Source organism: Saccostrea cucullata, unplaced genomic scaffold (assembly GCF_032062105.1).
Source record: "Saccostrea cucullata isolate Sc308-1 unplaced genomic scaffold, CSIRO_AGI_Scuc_v1 ctg1479, whole genome shotgun sequence".
NCBI lineage: Eukaryota > Metazoa > Mollusca > Bivalvia > Ostreida > Ostreidae > Saccostrea > Saccostrea cuccullata.
The window spans coordinates 195,977-213,941 of NW_026929620.1; positions in this window are offsets into that span (position 1 = coordinate 195,977).

Genomic DNA, 17,965 nt, shown 5'->3' on the forward strand with positions numbered 1-17,965 from the left:
ACGTGTCGTCTGACCTTAAACAGCTATAACTCCCTTGGTTTTCAACCAAACAGGATGGGGTTTTGAATATAGATAGATATAATGGACTTCTACAAGTATGTATGGTCACCATGCACATGCATACACGTGCGCGTACATGTGCTGCAATCTGATTGGCTGAAACTTTAAACAGCTATAACTCCCTTAGTTTTCACCCAAACGGGGTGGAATTAAGAACATAGATAGATGTAATGGACTTCTACAAGAAGGTATGGTCACCATGCTTATGTATGCACGTGCGTGCACGTGAAATGAGTAAAATCAAACATACACTTGAATGGGCGTATTTTTAAAATAATTTTGGATTAAATACTTTAATATTCAGTGTATTAAAAATATAGATTGTGTAGACAAGATGCACGTGTGCAATGCTAAAGTTTAAATGATTTTTGTACACTTCTTTGTAAATGTTGTTAAAATCTCAGATGCATAGAGTTTGTCTTATTTAATGAAGCTTACAGGGAATATGGCACCAAAAGGGAGTTGGGGAGCGTTTGGGGAACATCTGTAACGGTCCCCGTTACAATTAGCACTAGTTAGGTTCGTGTTTTGGATGTCTTCCCTCAACCATCTCCTCTCCTCTTGTGCCTAATGTCTGCATTCTTCTGAAGATGGTTTCCTCTGAGGCAGGATTAGTTTTGGTATCGGAACTCCGTGAGTGTCGATGAATTTAGTATTGAGTTTTTCAAAGGAGGAGTTCGGAAGTAGCTCTTCGGCTTTGGTTTTTTTCCAATTTATGATATTGTAGGCGTTTCCTTAATTCGGATTTTCTATTTGTAAAGACTCTAGCTCATTCAGTACATCTATGTAAGGTTATAAGTGAATTGTGAAAGTCCTCAGGGTTCTCTTCTTCCTCCACTTCTCCCTCACATTCCTCTTTCCCGATCTCTTCTTCCAGCGTTTCTTCTTTAATCCTCTGCATGACGTTTGGTCTTAAGTGTAAGAAAGCATATACGAGTTCATATGAAATTATATTGCTTTCTCAAATGAAAAAAATAGATCTCTAAAGATCTACAGAACATTCTTATTATACAAATACTTATTTTACCTTATAGTTACATTGAAACTTGGTTCATTTTCTTCATCTGAATCAATGTCGCTAGCACTTTCCTCAGACATATCTATTGTTACACTATACATCAACAACATTCTCTCATTATAATTACTCTTGTTGATTTTATACTGTTTAACGTCCCTCTCCAGAAAATTTCACTGATATGGAGACGTCACCATTGTCGGTGAAAGGCTGTAAATTTAGGCTTATGCTCGGCACTTACGGCCTTTGAGAAGGGAAGGATCTTTATCGTGCAACACCTGCTGTGACACGGGGCCTCGGTTTGTACCACAGGCGCTTGACGTTTTTAACCTTTAGTCTTTATAAATAAAAAAAAATTCCCTACTATAATAATAACCAAGGTTGGACACGGTAGCCATCTTGGATTTTTTTCAGGTCAGCTACCTCGCCTCGATTTTTAGTCTACAGTATGTTTAAAATAAACAGATACAACCCTTTCCTTGGAGTACTTACCTTAACTATGTCTCAACTTTCGGGCAATCCAACTCAAACCACATTAAACCCTCTCAAATCTTTAAAATATCGCTTCAAACTCAGTCTACTGCTACCTACTCGGTAAAACTTAGAGAAGGGAGGCCGGAAGTTGATGTTATAATGTAAATGGGAATTCCCTCTACTCAAATTTGATTGGTTGATAGAAATGTGACGTTTAGCGGGAAAAATCATGCACACATAGCAAGGTGCTTTTATAATTTCAACATGTCAGCGATGTTAAATGCAGAGCAGTCCGAGGCTTTAATTTACAATTAGTAGAAAGCGGCCACAACTGTTTGATTCATGGCCAGGCAGGTACCGGCAAATCTTTTCTTAAAAAGAAATTGTCAAAGCGCTAAAAGACAGGGCTGTCGCAGTTACAGCGAGCACTGGTTTGGCAGCACTCCAGTTTCAGTCGGCTACCACAGTGCACCACTGGGCAGGGCTGCGCGATGGTCGGAATACAAATCAACATCTTCTACAGGTCATTGCAGATGAGACCAAAGACCGCATCAGAACCTGCAGCTTGCTGATAATTGACGAGATCAGTATGATCAGTCGAACACATTTTGAAAAGGTATATCTTTTCTAACAATTTTGTATATCTGCGCAGATCAAAGGGGTGTCTGCATCCCCCCCATTTAAGTTAATCTGAATATGTTGTTGAATCCCCACCTTAGGCTCCTGTCAAAGAATATATATGAATTTTCAGTTTTATTTCACATATTTCTTTTGAAAAAAATTCAATTATTTATGATATTCTAATCTAACCATTGCATGAAGGTTTTATTTTTTGATTATCAGAATTATTTATTAGAGAAAAAAAAATCTTTATATATTTGTGAAATTTTTATATGAAAAATTGACAATGGTATAATAATTAAGTGGTCTAATATGAAGTTATAATATTCATTTGAAATTTTGACATCCGAGTCTCATTTCATTGTCATATGGTAAAAAAGTAAGATCTTAATTCAAAAGTAAAATTTGACTTAAGAGACCAATAGATTTTTATTTAGTAGGATAATTATAATGGTCAAATTAGTATTATTAACAACAGGTATACTCAGTAATGTTTACATTGGGTATGAATTATTCATTGATATATTCATTTTACAGCTAGAGTATGTATGCAGAGCAGTTCGTGATCCAAGTCTGTATTTTGGCGGATTGCAGGTAAAAAAAAACTATTTCCTACAGAGCAAAGCACTTTACCCTGCATCTGTCTGTTTATGTCCCACCTTACGTGTATATCTCAAAAAGTATTTAAGTGGTATGGATTTGATGTTGTGAACATATATAGCTTAATACATGTACTATGGCTTTTGTTATTTATATTTATCATGGTTTTAGACCTAACTTATTATCATTCAAATTGACCTTTGACCAACCTTTTGAAGAAATTAACAATCCTAATATACAACTTCTTTTTATATTAAAGAGGTAGGTCTATGCTTTGTAGAATGTACAACAAAAGTGTTCCAGTTCACTTATCCTTGACCTTTGACCCACTTATCAAAATATACCTGAGGTTTATATTTAATTTACCGGTAAGGCCTTTTAATTAAGAGACGCATGGATTTACAATACCCAAACTTAGAAGACTCAATGCTGATTACAATCATGCAAACAGTTTGACTGCTGGATGTCCAGGAGTAAAGAAGAAGATTTTTAAAGATTGCATTAATTTTAGTGGTTTTGGCCCCACCCCTCAGGCCCCAGGGGTGCAGGGATCATGAAATTCACAATTTTTGTCCCCCTTCACCCATAGATGCTTTGTGCCAAATTTGGTTGAAATTGGTTGAGTAGTTGCAGAGAAGAAGCTTAGAATGTTCAAATGTTAACGCACAACGCACGACGACGGACGAAAACAGATAGCAATAGGTCACCTGAGTTTACTCAGTTGACCTAAAAAAGGTTGTTTTTTTTTTAAATGTACTCCTCTTCATACAATTTCAGTTAACCTGGGTTTTGAAGATCAAAAAGAAAATATTGTGCATTACTATAACCAATGAAATGAGGTACTCTGATATAAAAAAAAAATTGACATTTTACATGTTTTGTGTTACATATACATAAATACACGTATAAGTCTATTTAAATATTTTCATTTGAGAAAAGATACATGAAAGTAATTATTATTAAAATATATACAAGAATGGTGGCAAAATGAAATAATTTTGATCATCATAGAAAGTAACATTATCTTAATATTTCAAAAATTGAAAATTGGATTTTTGCATAAAAGAACGAGTCAACAATATAGCTAGGCCCTGAGCATTCAAAAATATAAACTAATCCATGTTTTCTTTAGTATAATATTTCTGTTAAGTTGTTCAGCTTTAATTGATTTTGTTGAAATTTATTCTTTGTTTGATTTTTTCCCCCTTCCTTTTCCTTTTTTTGAGCTTGTTTCTTTCTTGAAAAGTCTAACATTAACCTTCTTCTTTTTGGCGGATGCAACCGGAATATATTCTGACATACTGTCAGCTGTTTGAATGGGCAAATTTTCAAGGGACTCTCGTTGTCGTTGTCCAGGAAGCAAGTCTCTTGCAAGCAGAGGAATCTTTGTTGGTGATGGATCAGGAGACTCCTGGACAGATTCCAACCTCTTTGTGCATGTCCTTTTTTTTTTATTTCATCTAAGTTCTCAACAAGGACTTCCTTGTTGTAGAACTTCTTTTCGAGCTCTGCGTCAGTCCCCCCACATACAACCTTTTTTTTGTCTTTAGATCTCAAGATGATCAGTCCCTCCCACCCCGTTTCTAACTGTAGATGTAATAGGTCTTTGTATAGAGCGGTTCGTCTTCTATGATGGATCCCTTTTAGTCTGTTCATTTCACGTTTTCTTTTTTCCTCTTTAGTCCCCGTTTATTTTTTTCATGAATTGGCCCCTCTTACGCTTTCGTGGTGATTTCTTTTTCTCAGGAACTGGTTCATAAACTATGCTCTCTACGCTATTACTGGAGTCTAAAAAAAATGCATACACAATATATGTTTGCTGTAGATGACTTAATGAACAAAACATGTACATGTAATTCTATAAATGTATCAAGTATTAGGTGATATTTTAAGCGATTGAATAATTACTTTCTCAGTGTCTCGAGTTGGGAAGGTCATGGAAAGAAAAATCCCTTAAATAGAAGGGACTTTAGGGGTCAGTACCGAAAACAGTCTTTTCTCTGTAACTTTTTTATTTCTCAACCAATATCCAAACTAATTCTGGTTTTGAAGTTAGCATAAAGAGTGCAGTTTAAAAATTATTGGCCGTGGGGTCACTTTTTGACCCCTTATATGAGTTTTAGTGGATTGAAAAATAGTTAATTTTCGTATGTTTTAAATATTTATGAAAGAGTTCTGTTTCTTTGAGTAGACACTGGTGGACAAAGAGAATCGTTATTTTTTCAATTCACTATTGATCTGAAAACGTTTGCGATATTGTATTATTTGATTTTTTTTAAATGTTTAATTTAAGATTTTTTCTTTTCAAGGGGTCGAAAAGCCCTCCGTTTTTGTTGGACAACAAAAAGATCTAGTTCTATTTCTTTTTCTGAAAAAGGTTGGAATATTTAAAGTGACATCCATCCGTGCAAAAAGATCCTGAACAATAAAACCCTTATCAGCCATTACACCGTCTTTAGGATCATAAGGTTCGCTAGCTTACATCTCTCTACAATCTGCCTATCACTTGTACTACCTCCATAAGCATTTGATATAAAATTAACTAATCCACCTGGTGTTGAGCCAACAAGTATCTTAATAGTGTTTCGATTCTTGTATAATGAGAATGTAGCCTGTTGTGCCCTCGGAGCTATAGGCTTTTTGATAGGACATTCTGTGCCATCAACAAAAAATTTAGTGGTAGGAAATTTTGCTTTAAAATCAGAAGGAGCAAAGTATTTGACTAAACTACGAGATGCCCAAATATTAACTTATTGCCATTGCTTTGACATGAAAATTATCCATGTGTAGACAATATTTTTAACAGTTGACTCCGACACTGAAAAAAATCTGGACAATTAAAAATTGGATATATAACGCCTAAGTTTTATCAAAGTCATGAAAAACTGATTTTCAACAGAAACAGTTTGATTGTCGACTTAAAAAAATGTATTTCAAACAATAAGCAGATGGATCTTATGTCCTAAGAACAAATATAAACTTACAATAAGTTTCTAGACCAGTGTAAAAGTGCATCCCTACATTGTCATTCACAAAATTTTCCACATCAAACATTGGTTTATTTTGGGTTTGGGTTGCTTTCCCAAAAGACTTTTGCTTAGACATAATATCACTTTCCCTATCTTCAGAAATATTTACTTCAGAAACAACTTCTTCTTGCATTTCTATATTTGCATGATCATCTTTATTAATGCGTTCTTCCAAGTTTTTCCTACAACTGTTTTCAACCTTGGATCTCGTTCTCTCTCGTTCAGCAAATCTTTCTTTTCTGTTAGACGAAGATTCTGATTCTGGGTTTGTCCAGGGGAAATTGCATTGTCTGATATAAAGGAGATCAGGTTGGACCACGGAATGTTGTCGATAAACACCTGCTGCAGGTGGTCAAAGGTATTTGCTGCAGGGCCAATGTTGCAGACAGGCATAACAAGGAAGCTTGTTTGAACCTGTCAGTTAAGTACCTCACAAGAATGACCAAGGACTTGTCACATTTTCTGTCATTACTCATCTTTGTCTAGCCAGAAGGGGTTTGGATTGCAACTGTTCGACATCTTCCTGATGCAGGGGTGGGGTAAGTTATCGTTTCACAATTTGCGTTTTTTTTGGTCCTTCCGCAAGCAAACTTAGAGGCAATTTATTTGTCTGTAATCGTTTAGTAAACAATACGCAACCAGGAAAGGAATATTGTGCTCTGTCACAAAGTTGGTAAACAGAACCTCTGCACGCATGAAATCTGAAATATTTTTTAAAAAATATTACAACGTTGAAATTTTAAACTATTTATTGTTGAACATAATCATGGACAAAATGCATTTGTTTTAAGTCACCTGAGTAAACTCAGGTGACCTATTGTTATCCTGGTACTACTGACCCAGCTGCCCTGAAATTATTTATTTTGAAAGAGGCTTCATTATAAGGCTAGCATTTTTTTATGTTTAGGTTTAGTTATGAACATGAGAATAAAAGTCCCGAAGGAGAAGGAAATAAAAAAAGTTGATAAATCAATTATTAACATTTGTACATTCTTTTTTTATGCTATTCAAATAGGCTCCTTACCACTGGACACATAATGCTTACTTAGTTTTTTTGAAATCAATTTGGTAAAAAAATGATTTTGTTTGAACATAACATCCAGTCATTTGACTGTCCTGTTCTTGTGCGTGCTTTACAAGCACGCAACAACATAACTGAATTTTCAGAAGTAGTGGATGGTTTTGTTGACACCCAGAAACGCTTCAAACTTTTGAAACCTTGATTACCATCTTATCGACAGGAAAACCTTTGCGAGTGTCTTTCAGGTATAGTCTACTCTGCGCACAATGCTGTAGATGCTGCTGTGGCTTTGGAATCACTAAGTCAGAGTTATTTCACATCCAGTGATCTGGATAGCACTAAAGTCAGAAGGTCATCAATCACTGTTCAAAGTGTCATAGACTCCTACTTCTACTCATGCCAATTTAGGATAAAATTCGCCTTCTCTCCAGCCCTTAGTTGAAAGAAAAATCATCAGTCAAGGAATTGCAAGAAAAATTGCTGGAATTGGCCTTCTCTACGATCATTTGAATTGCTTGATTCTGAAAAGGAAATGCTTATATCCAATGGTTTGAATAATTATGTTCTCTCTAATAAAATAACTTACTGGCCTATCACGTAAATTCACTAACTGGCCCATTACGAAACTTATTCAGAATATTTGAAAAACAAATCCTCATCGTGGTAATGAGAAAAGGGCCTAAGTGTTTGTGTTTTAACTGGCATTACATGATCCTTACAAGCGTCTTTATGCTGATAGAATGTTCTGTCAGAGAAGAACTTCCTGCATTCTATGCACATTCTTATCTCATCTGGTTTTATTTCCCTCATCAACATAGCATTATTCTTATTCAAATGATGCATGTTGTATTTGTATATTCCCACATGACGCTTTTTTAAAACAATATGTTTTGTTCCTTTAAATGAAAAATAAATCATCAACAAACTGTTTCCGTCTTCTACATTCATGTCTTCTTTAATTTTTTTTAACAGTGTCTGGTGATTATGAATAGAACATTCAACATGGATTATGAATTTCCCCAGTTCCATTCGTAAGGGCGAAAATAATTTACTGCATGTTTTGATAGAAGGGCAGAATATCAAATATCTCGCAAAGATTCTTTTTCTTAAATGAATCAAAAAGTAAAAAAGGCCACAAAGCAAAACAGTGCTCTTAGTTTTATGAACGAAAAGTTTGATATTTTCCCTTTCAAGATTTTGCACTATTTAATGGCAATCTACCATACAGAACTTTTTCTTTATTTCCATCCGTGCTGATTTGTTACCTGTTGCAGTTATGCACAAGACAGGGCATAGAGTAAAAGATTTGATTTCACCAAGCTTGCTGATCCATACACGGAAAGGCTCGCTCTCTGTTTCACTTTCACCCCTAAACATATCAACACATACTAATTTGAATATTCAGATTCTTAGAACATATTTGGTTTCTCTTTTTGTTAAGTAGTGATAATAAATGTCTCCATAAATTAATAAATTTGTTAAGTTGAATTTCAACCATACCAATGCAATACAGTATGGGCCTCATCCAGAACTAATAATGTGAAGCGTTTACTTTCAGCCAGCATGTCTCTCTATTTACTCGCAGACAAAATGGATTCGGGTGAAGCAAATAGGAAATGAAAAAGTGAATTCATAATATCATCATCTTCGCTAGAATCTCTACCAATTTACGTGGCTGTAAAATTACATGATTTCAAGTTTTCACATTGTTCTTTACTTACCATTGCCAGTGATCTTTTTGATGGAAGGTTATCTACACAACTTCTCTTTCGCTTGAGATCAGAGGTAGAACACTCAAAATCCTGTTGAAATGTTTTATCAAAATTAAATGGATAAAAGTACTTTTAAGGAATTTAATAGTTAAACAAGAAAGCAAACATGTAGTCGGTCAAGTAAATCTAAGAAATGATTGCTATTGAACAGAGAATTTGTTATCAGCTTATTTGAGGTTTCAGTTAATAATAATCACTCTAGGTGTTTAGCTAATCACAGAACATACTTACTTTTGGTAAAAAATTATATCAAAAAGAAATATAAGCACTTCATCACTCAGTCAGAAATATATGGACTTCATCACTCAGTCTTATCTGACTATAAGGTAAAAATTGAAACCAAAAAGTAGTCCAAACCATTCCTTTAAGGGCAGCTGGTTTAATTTGCACGACAAGGAGACTAACACGGTGCTGCAGTTTCATGGATGTTACAGGCATGGACATCGTTGTTGGTTTACTCGTCATGTCAAAAACTACAAACTCTTAGAAATGAGACAAAAATAAAACCAAACTTGCACAGTTTTCCAGGGTTTGCTGGTGTATCCCAACCATACAGTACCGAACAGGCCCAAGCTGACACAAATCAGTCCCAGAGCAGTCCCGGGGACCGCTTTCTGGGACAGCTAAAGCAGTCCCACAGCGGTCCCAGAGCAGTCCCAGTGGGCGGGGTTTATTTATTTAATGGGCGGAACTAACTCAGAAATGAAATTTCCGATAAACAATGCAACTATAAAAGGCAGTAGAAATTAATTCTGGGTAGTATGCCAGGAATCCTGTACGCGAAGTTCATTTATGAACAGAAAATGTACGCGCATGACAATTGAAATACGAGTAATTATTAATAATATTATTAGAGGAAGACGGCTTTCACACTTACATGTACATAATCTTATGCATTACACTGAACATGAAAAATCAAACACAATTCTTCGGTATATTAATAATTTTTCTGATTCATACTGCTTCCCATATTTATTTTTTTTATACAAAAAAAAATATTTTCCACCAGAGGAACATATAGATTCAAATAGATCTTATCATTATATGACCAATTAAGACTATCGGGATACTATAAAGTTAAAAGTTTTCTTAAGTATTGGGGCTTGTAAAAATTCTTTGTTAATTATACCCCCGCTCCGAAGGAGAGGGGGGTATACTGTTTTACCCTTGTGTGTCTGTCCGTCTGTCCGTCCGTCTGTCTGTCTGTCCGTCTGTCTGTCTGTCTGTGTGTCCGTCCGAAACAAATTTCCGTCGCAGTTTTCTCAGCAACTACTCATCGTAGATGCTTGAAATTTTAACACAATCTTCTCTGAGGCATGTCATATGGTGGGATACATTTTCGTTTAAATCCCATGTCAACTTCCTGTTTGTCTGTGTGTCTGTCCATTTCATACATAACAAATTTTCGTCACAGTTTTCTCAGCAACTACTCATCGTAGATGCTTGAAATTTTAACACAATCTTCTCTGAGGCATGCCATATGGTGGGATACATTTTCGTTTAAATCCGATGTCAACTTCCTGTTTGTCTGTGCGTCTGTCCATTTCATACATAACAAATTTTCGTCGCAGTTTTCTCAGCAACTACTCATCGTAGATGCTTGAAATTTTAACACAAACTTCTCTGAGGCATGCCATATGGTGGGATACATTTTCGTTTAAATCCGATGTCAACTTCCTGTTTGTCTGTGCGTCTGTCCATTTCATACATAACAAATTTTCGTCGCAGTTTTCTCAGCAACTACTCATCGTAGATGCTTGAAATTTTAACACAATCTTCTCTGAGGCATGCCATATGGTGGGATACATTTTCGTTCAAATCCGATGTCAACTTCCTGTTTGTCTGTGTGTCTGTCCATTTCATACATAACAAATTTTCGTTGCAGTTTTCTCAGCAACTACTCATCATAGATGCCTGAAATTTTAACACAATCTTTTCTGAGGCATGCCATATGGTGGGATACATTTTCGTTCAAATCCAATGTCAACTTCCTGTTTGTCTGTGCGTCTGTCCATTTCATACATAACAAATTTTCGTCGCAGTTTTCTCAGCAACTACTCATCATAGATGCTTGAAATTTTAAAACAATCTTCTCTGAGGCATGCCATATGGTGGGATACATTTTCGTTCAAATCCGATGTCAACTTCCTGTTTGTCTGTGCGTCTGTCCATTTCATGCATAACAAATTTTTGTCGCAGTTTTCTCAGCAACTACTCATCATAGATGCTTGAAATTTAAACACAATCTTCTCTGAGGCATGCAATATGGTGGGATATATTTTCGCTAATCTCGGATATCAATATCCTGTTTGCCTGTGCGTCTGTCCGTTTCATACATTACAAATCTTTGTCGCAGTTTTCTCATTAGCTATTTATAGCGGATGCTTGAAATTTTATAACACTCTTTGTTGAGGCCTGCCATATGGTGGTATTTATTTTGATATGAATCTGATGTCAACTTCATATTTTTCTGTGCATCTGCCTGTAATTGAACTTGTGTATTTTAACATGATAGTGCTTATTTACATCAGAGCGGGGGTATTACTAGTGAGCATTGGCTCACAGATTTCTTGTTTTGCCAAGTATTAATTTTCAGTCATGATTTTTTTACTGACCTTTAATAATTTAATTATCGTTAATGCCTAGTTCTATAAAACTCAGTTTTAAGTGTTTTGGTTTTAATGTTAGAGTTAAATATGTATATCACCAGAATGGAAGCTTCAGATAATGTTCAAAATTAATTAATCCCGAAATAAATTTGATTACATTTCATTTATCTCATTGTTTCGAATTAAATAACTTGAAATTAGGGTCATTGTTTACCAGCATGCTCAATGAAGTGTAACACTGATAAAAATATCCAAATAATTTGTATCGAATTTTTCTGCCCAAAGGCGATTGAAACAATGGGTGTTGATATAATCTTGTAAACATTAATCGGCCGGATAAACACTAGCAAAACAAATAAGAAATAAATCACAATGCCCGGTATTTTCATTTTTTAAAAATAAATATACATCTACTTTTTTAATAGCTTGTTTATTAATTAAAAGCTATCGGAACTTCATTATTTCCCCAATGATTATTCACATAGTTTATGAACGGGAAAAAAGGAGCATAATTTTATTTCATGGTCATTTAATAAATTGTTGGGTTTTATTTGAGGGTTACATGGAATTCTCTTTTTTTAGCGTGGTCCTTATAAAATGTGTAGCATTTTAAATAAAAAAAATCTTATATCTTACTGCAATGATTATTTTTAATAAGTACCAATGTAAATTTTGAGTACATATTAACATTAAATAATAAAAAAGGCCCACATGTAGCTATTTTTTCCCATAATCTTGTTGTTAATTTTTAGGGATAAAAATTATCTCATGAATTCCTTATTTATCAACTTTTAAAGAATGCTGGATCATTGCGAATTTTTCTCATTTCCTTCACAAAGTCTAACACAAATGAGAATGGTGGATAAGGAACATCATGTTGTTTCTTGTAGTGGGCTGCTCTCATGGTCCATTTTTCCTGAAGGTTATATGGCAATTTGTTGATAATTGGAGATACGCCAGATGATGTGTTGAAATAAGCGAGTAGCATTGATTATCGTGGATTTCCCATCAATGCTTCTATCTCGATCATGATATCCACAAACTCGTATAATTTCGTATTATCTTTGTTTCCAAACCTCGGAAAGGAAGGATATAGAAATAACGAACAGTATTCAATCTCAACGTCCATTTAACAAATATACAAAATAAGAGCAGAGCAAACACGGACCCCCGAAACATCAGAGGTGGGATCAGGTGCCATGGAGGGGTGAGCATCCCCTGCTGACCGGTCACACCCGCCGTGTGCTCGTTGTCATAATCAGGATATAACGGAAAAAATCCGTGGTCAATTCAGTGTATAAATAATGGACTAACAATTGGTATGAAAAAAAGGAGTTGAGCTTGTTTTTGATAGAATCATCGACCATCTCAGGGGCACCAAATCTTTCGTCTAGGCGGTCCCAAATTTTTTCTACTCCCCATCTAGGATCGGAACCTATTGAAGTCCTTATAGTTTTGGCATGCCTTGAGGAATCTGGTCCAAGCCAACGAATCAATAGAACCAATTCTTCTGAGGGATTAACTTTTAGATCACGCATTATTTCCTTTAAATTCACTTTCCAAGAGGAGTAATGTTCAGAGCTTTTCATCAAAAACTGTGAGTCTTGTAATTAAAAGGTCTTTCTTTAGGAGGAAAGATGCAAGCTCAGATGCCACACTGTTATTGTTGTTCGGTGTATGGCGAAGAAATGGATCTGGGTCAAAGGGGTCAGATGTGAAGTAAGGTGAGTTAGAGAGTCCATACTGTATAGGATGAACTGAAGGATTGTGAAAATGTGCAGCAACAAATCGTTCAGTACGACTCTTTTCTGTTGGTAATAACACACAAGGAGGGGGAGAGTTGTCTCGATCCTCTCCAATTGACGAAGCCCTTGCTTCTGCTTCTAATTTTAATGAAAAATTTTGCTCAAACTTTTTGTTTGTCTTGATTTCATAATAATCAATGATGAGAACTTTACTCTAAATACTTATTCATAATTTGAATATTATTTTCATATATCCGAAGCACAGGCCTTTTGATCGCTTAGAAAAAAATTGAGTTGTTGAAAAAAAAAATAAAGTTATGGAACTCTTTTCATGGGGTACCTACTTTTGCCAATAGAATTCTTTTAAATCAAATGCTTTACAATTTTACTTTCTATCCATATATATTCAAATATAAACAATTTTCATTACTACCAAAGTTTATTCCGTAATTCCTTATACTTCTCGAGATATTCTAAAATCAATTCCCAAATTGACAATTTTATTTTACTCGACGTCAGCTTGGGCCTTCACTAATTGTAAAGCGGGAACGACGGGACAAATTTTCCCCGGAATTTATTCTAAATTAACTCAATGCATATTTGCTCATTTGCATTCAAGCTTAACAAGGCTTTTCTTTAATTTGATCATATGGTGTAACTAATTCATTAAGAACATTTTAGCGGTCTAATTGTTTTGAACATCGAAAGGTATATGTGCTTTCCGGGATGTAGAGGTTTTCAAATTAATTTTTCGCGAAAGGAATATTATTACGGACTTAACGTTACAATGGAGTAAGAAATCAGCTTTAAATTTTGGAAAGATATTGCGAATACTATGCAACTCTTCGCCGCACTTCAAACACCATCTGTTTACATGTGAATGACCAGGGGTCCAAGCTAATGTCGAGTAAAAGAAAGTAGGTCATTTTTGAAATTGATTTCGGAATATCTCAAGAAATATATGGAATTTCGGAATTAGCTTTGGTGGAATTGAAGAATGTTTTACTATGAAAAGATTTAAATAAAAAGTAGAATTTTTGAGCATTCGAATAAAAAATATTTTATTAGCGAAATTAGGTACCCAGTGTAAGAGTTCAGTACCTTTTTTTTACACACACAATTTGTTTTTAAGCGATCGAAAGGCCTGTGATCCGAAGCTATTGGGCTTTCTGCACGCTAAGTTCACCTATCTCCTTTCTGTTTTATGAGAGGCAGACTAATAGTCGAATAAAAATTATGCTGAAGACTTTTAATCTTTATAAAAATTATGTCCAAGATTATTTTTATTTAATGAAAAAGATCTATCGCATATAATGTAACATGAATATTGCAGATTTTAACTTATAAAATAAATAAATGAAACAAAAAGAAACCTTAGTGATCCATCTTTTCTTTTGGCAGTCTCTCTTTCACGATTTGCATTGTGGTCCAGTGCAGCCACAAAATTCCTGGCTCTGTAGAATGGAGGTGTGTTAGAATGCCACTTTAATGAGTACTTCAAAATTAGATTTAGAGTTCTCCAAAACAAATATACATTAATACATGGTGAAATGTTTCTGAAAAATTTTAATCTACCGGATAATAATTTAAAAAACCATTATATACCGGTATCACTTTTATGTTTTCATTTCATAATACAAAAATTATATATGTACATCGTAATTGGATATGCATAAATAGAAAAAGTATTTTGAAATATGAGAGTAATACCATAAATTTTGTGTATACCGGCAATTAAGGTAGTAAGGAATCTTCTTTATTAGCCTTTTGACTGACAATTTCACGCACGGTAACATGTGCTGGGGACCCTGCCTCAAGCCAATCTTTATCTCTTTCCTCTGTTAATGGACCATAATGACATGAACTTCTCTCTCCTGCTCTATACGGCAAAATCCATTCATGCTCATTTACAGCATGATGTATGACTTGAAACCAAATGCCCTGAAAAGAAAATTAGTCTTTTTTCACTTTCTATGAACACATTCTGAATCAAATGGTTTTTCTGTAAACAATTCAAACTGTTCACGGGGAGATAATTTGTTCTAGGCCCCCTCTAAGCAGTGGAGATGAAGAGAATGGTTTCCAGATTGCAACAAAGATGCAATACCTCTACCCAGAATAATCGGCTGCAGACAGAGGTAGACATCATGCTAACCACTTAAGGACAAATAACACAAACAAACTTTTTTTTCAGAAATCTGCATTATTTTTCATAGATTTACATTAATATTTACAACCTGAATAATGTTTACCAAGTAGATTGGGAGAATTTTTTAAGATTTTGTAATCGAGTTAAAAAATATGCAAAATTTTGTATGGAATTATATAAGAGACAAAATTAAATCTCAAATCTAAGCACAAAGGAAAACTTACGATTTCTTTATATTTCAGGGATTTAATTTTTATGTCTTTACAAATCAAAATCAGTCAAAAAAAATATATTGTTTGTGGTAAGTACCCTTAAAAATAGACATTTTCGCAACAATGATAAAAACCATTTTATGCTTCGAACAGTACTCTTCTTAACAGAACTCCAGAGTTCCTTTGTAAATTTTGTTGCGGCATTGGCAATACCACTCAACACCATACTTGGCCACTTTTGCTCGAACCTATAATTGTTGTAATTTCCCCGTTTTCTTTTTTTCCACCGCTTCCGATAATTTCCTTATACACAAACTTAGTTTATATAAATGTGGTTTTATCAGTTTCTGGTAATAATTCCGATTTTCTTGTCGGTGTTCTGCTTAAATATTTGAACAAATCCAACCTCAATCGGCAGAGACTCTGCCACTAGTACTAGTATCAAATAGTTGTAATGTATATATTTTTAGATACGCAGAGGAGATAATTGCTTGAGTATTACTCACACACAGTTAATATGTAGTAGAGCTATTTTTTCAGCATGTGAAGAAAATGAGTTGTATTTCTTTGTAGGAAATTAGACATAACAGAGTTATCTTTCTTTGACAAACATGTAACTAAGAGTTGGCGAATTTAAAACGGGGCAAATCTTTTTACTAGTGTGAAAGGGCAAAAATAACCCTGTATAAAGTACATCTGCTGATCGCTGGTTTTCCATTCATACTGTTAAACATATATTTTTTTTGCTTGGCCTTTTTTTATGACCTGCATAATTCGCGTCAATTCTTGGAAAACGGCATGATTTACATAACACTTCTTCTATCTCACCTGCAGCTGGGACTCAAGACTTTAATTTGGTGAAATGCCTTGTCAGACAGTCAATAACTGTAGACACCTTGACTCCACTGGAAATGTTTCCCCTTTAGCACACTACAATTATGTACCTTAACATCCTTGAGGTGATATTTGGTTCAGTAGGGGTCATACCACTAAACCACACGACTTCAAATGGCATAGGAAATTTTGTAAAGCTTAAAGCTCGCATCACGTAGGAGGAACCGAATATGGCGACTCTCTTTGTGGCTATAAAATATAATTATAAATTTCACAGTTATAACAAACTTGAGGCCAATTATGTAATTAAATAATTATGATCTTTTTTGTCACCTTCTAATTAAAATTTATGAATTAATGACAACAAGAGGAGAATGACATTCAAAGTTTTAATCAACGACAGTCAAACTAAGTATTATTAAAAATATTTCATATATGCTTATGTTAATTATTTTTTTTAAACAAATTGACAAATATTCAATGTATTTCTATTATACATTTAAAAAATATTATTTACCGGTAGTCTAACAGAAGAAAAAATTCTTACCTCAACGACAAAATTCATCCCATGCTTACAGTTTAGGTATCAATGGATTATAACAATCCAAGAATACATGCGGATTGAGATTTGAACAGCAGGTGCATCAAAATACTGTTAAACTTTATTATCTCAACATTAATATCTCACGTAACATAGATTTGTTTCAGTAATATTTTGCATATCTAACAATGCCTGTGGACATGATGTATCATTATTAAGACTCAATCTACATGAAGAAATAAAATTTGAATAAATGTATCATCTCATCCAAAGACCCCAGAATCTTTAAAAGGGGAAATTAGGTTAGATTTAGAAAATGCTGAAGGAATCATGCATTTTAGTAGCTACCAGTGCAGCTGGAATGGATGAAGTACATCCCAGTTATTTACCATTCCAAATTTTGTATAAGCGGTTGTAATTATCTAAAATCCGATTTTGCATTGATAAAAAAAAATTGCATTACGTATTATATTATAGTTGATGACCATTTCTTTTGTCTATGGGTGTGATCTTTCTCAGGATTGCACATATTCCTTGGATTTTGTCGATTGTCCTGGGAAGGAGGCCTGTGTGTATTCAGGTAGAGTGGTACACGTGAACTGTTGGATCGAGAAAATCCGGTTATGGTCCCTCATAGAACAACTCAGGATTAAAGGAAATTGTCCAATATAGAGAACTACAAGAGAATCTGCCAGGACAGAGTCAAGACTATCACAATGTTGGGATGGGACCTGTACAGGTAAATAAGTGTTTTGGGACTTTTATTAGGTCACCTGAGTCACTCACGTGACCTATTGCTATCTGTTTTCGTCCGTCGTTCGTCGTCAATCGGTCGTAAACTTCTGAACATTTTCAGCTTCTTCTCTGCAACCACTGAACCGCTAGGTCACTGCCGCATGTTTCGAACAATAATTTCAGATCTTCTAATCTTGTATTGACTGATGAAATAAACTTTGTGTTTGTTGATGTTGTTAATGATACCTGATCTTTGTAAATTGTTATTTTCGCATCATGAATATAACTGGTGTAACACCATACGATTTACATCATCTTTGAGCTGCGACAGTTTACATGAGCAATTAGAATTGTCAATTTGAGTAACTTCTCTTTGTTGCAAGTTTTAATTTTCAATTTAAAAATCTGTCCTTGAGCAATAAAGATACGGCACACAAATTAACCAAGGAGTCGGATTTCATTGAAAAAAAATATTTTTTTTTATATATTTAAAAAATCTTGTTTTTTTTCGCTAAGTGGGAAGTTCAACAGCTGGCAAATGCTAAAAA